Raw genomic sequence first — 3,032 nt, 5'->3', positions numbered from 1 at the left:
CTAATCATAGGTTGGAGGTTCAAGCTCACCAGCCACTTCTTGGAAACCCTATACAGGCTCATTATGAGTCAAAACGGAATGAAGAAGCTTAACAACAACAACAGATTTGTTGTTGTTCTAGCAGTCCATAATACTTTTAATATTCTTCTCCAGCCCCTTAATTCAAATGTATTGATTTTTCTAAGTTCTATCTTATTCATTGTCCAACTTTCACATGAATATGAAGATATTGAAAATTCAATGGCTTGGTTCAGGATCACCTTAGTTCTCAAATGGAAACCTTTGTTCATTAACACTTTAAATAAGTCTTTTGTAGCAGGTTTGTGAAATGCAATGTATCCTTTGATTCTTGACTGCTGCTTCCATGAGTGTTGATAGTGGATCCAAGCAAAATGAAGTATTTGACAACTTCAATGTTTTCTCCATTTATCATAAAGGTATTTATTAGTCATGCTGGGTAGGATAGAGGGTCAGAGAAGGAGAGGAAGACCCCCAACGAGATGGATCAGCCAGGTGGCATCATTGATAGCATCAAGTGTGGCAGCGGTAGTGAGGTTGGCCCAGGATTGGACATTGTTTCGGTCTGCTGTGCATGTGGTCGCTATGAGTTGGTTCCAACTCAATGGCACCTGACAACAACAACAACAATTTATTATTCCAGTTGTGATGAGTTTTTGTTTATTTTACACTAAGGTGAAATCTGTACTGACTGCTGTAGTCTTCGATCTTCATTAAGTACTTTAAACCCACTTTGCTTCCAGCAAGCAAGGTTGTGCCATCTGCATATCACAGGATTCCACCAATCCTGATGCCAAATTCTTTACATAATCCAAGTTCTCTGATTATTGGCTCAGCATACAGACTGAATATTTCACAACTTTATTGATGTGGCACTGCAGGATGATGCACTGGACAGAAAGGTCTGTTTGAAGTTCAAGGTCAGTGGTTCAAATTCACTAGATGCTCCTAGAAACAGGGTCACTACGAGTTGGATTGGACTCTAGGGCACTTCAGAACAGCATTGCAAAATCCTTATGCTTTCTTAAAGATAGGATGATTATTTCAAATGATTTCTCCTGGCTTTTGAATGTGCTCATCTTTTTAATGAGCTCATCAGTCAAGAAATCAAACGACGTATTGCATTAGGCAAATCTGCTGCACAAGACCATTTTAAAGTGTTGAGGAGCAAAGATGTCAGCTTCAGGACTAATGTATGCCTGACGCAAGCCATGGTATTTTCAATAAGCTCATATGCATGTGAAAGTTGAACAGTGAATAAGGAAGACCATAGAAGAATTGATTAATTTGAGTTATGGTTTTGAAGGAAAATATTGAAAGTACCACAGGCTACCAAAACACAAACAGATCTGTGTTGGAAGAAGTACAGCCAGAGTGCTCCTTGGAGGCCAGGATGGCCAGACTTCGTCTCTCATACTTGTCAGGAGGGACCAGTCACTGTAGAAGGATATCATGTTTGGTATGGTGGAGGGTCAGAGAAAAAGAGGAAGACCCCCAGTGAGATGGGTTGGCAAAGTGGCAGCATCAATGTTCTCAAATGTGGCAACAATTGTGAGGTTAGCCCACGACCAGGCAGTGTTTTGTTCTGTTGTTCATAGGGTCACTATAAGTGGGTACTGACTCAATGGAACCTAACAACAACAACAACAAAACACATATATAAAATGAGAGTATACGTTTTAACCACAATTAATATTATTGACTGTTAAATATCAAATGTTTCATAAAAGCACATATGAAAATTAATTTTTGCATAAATAGTGATTTAATTTACTGTTTTGCTGTAAGTACAGCTGAGTAAGTTCCAACTCATAGCAACCCTATAAAGGATTTCCAAGGAGCAGCTGGTGGTTTTGAACCACTGAACTTGTGGTTAGCAGTACAGTGCTTATCCTACAGTGCCACACCAGGACTAAACATTAACCTAAATGTTTTTCTTGCATAGAGTTTCAAGCAGTCACTAGCAGTGAGGATAATTTTTGTCACTTGAGCAGTTAATTTAGTTGCCATCCAAGTACTAGAATATTAAATTATTAATTTAATGTTGTATTATATTTTTTATGCCTCAGCTATACTTACTGATATCTTTGAATAAACGTGGTGAAGCTCAAAATAACTGTTTAAAAGATGCAAATTAGTGAAAAATGGATGGCTTTAATTTAAATTAATATAGTCTATGGATTTTCTCATTGGTTAATTAAGATTATATTGGTGAATGATTAATAAATTTTTAAAAGCTTTTGTTTTCAATGAAACGCATATAAATTCAATTAGTATAACTAAATGATTCCATTGTCTATATAATAGTAAGAGAATCACCATTCGATTAAAATGATTCACTTTTACTTGAAACAATCTGGCACAGGAATTTTGCCAGCTAACAACAACAATAATTTTAAAAAGGAGTGACCAACAAAAGTGTTATTATGATGAGCAAACAATTGTTTATGAAAAGGAAAATATTAGGGAAACCAATAGTCTGAGTACATTGAGGTTGATGGGTCCGAGCAGGTAGTAAACTCTCTTCGTTTTGTTATTACTATATCATTGGCCACAGTACCTATCAATTATTGCCACTCACAAATCAACACTGGTCCTTTTGAGGGTATAAATGATGTCTTTGCCAAAGTTCATATCCTTTAATAAGGTTAATTTATCGTTGTTGAATGAATAAGAGATATGAAGGGATAATAATTAAATCACAAGAAAGAGAAGTGACAGAAGAGAATTTTCTCTTGTACTTCCAATAAGTATCTTAGTGTTTCTCTATTTTCCATCAATCCTCCCCAAAATTTCATATTTCACTCATTTTTCATTTATTTTTGTCATGTTTCATTTTGAGTAGTTTTTAATGCTGTCTTTAAATTCACACACTTTCTCTTTAGTAATGCTTGGTCTGTTGTTTATCTCATCTAGTATGTTCTTCATCTCATATACTGTATTTTTCATTAAGATAATTTTGATGAGGGCTTTTGCTTATATATCCATTTCTTTCCTCATTATGCTCATGCTTT

Source organism: Chrysochloris asiatica, unplaced genomic scaffold, assembly GCF_000296735.1.
Source record: "Chrysochloris asiatica unplaced genomic scaffold, ChrAsi1.0 scaffold00196, whole genome shotgun sequence".
NCBI classification, from domain to species: domain Eukaryota; kingdom Metazoa; phylum Chordata; class Mammalia; order Afrosoricida; family Chrysochloridae; genus Chrysochloris; species Chrysochloris asiatica.
Note: the sequence above shows the minus strand (reverse complement) of the source record.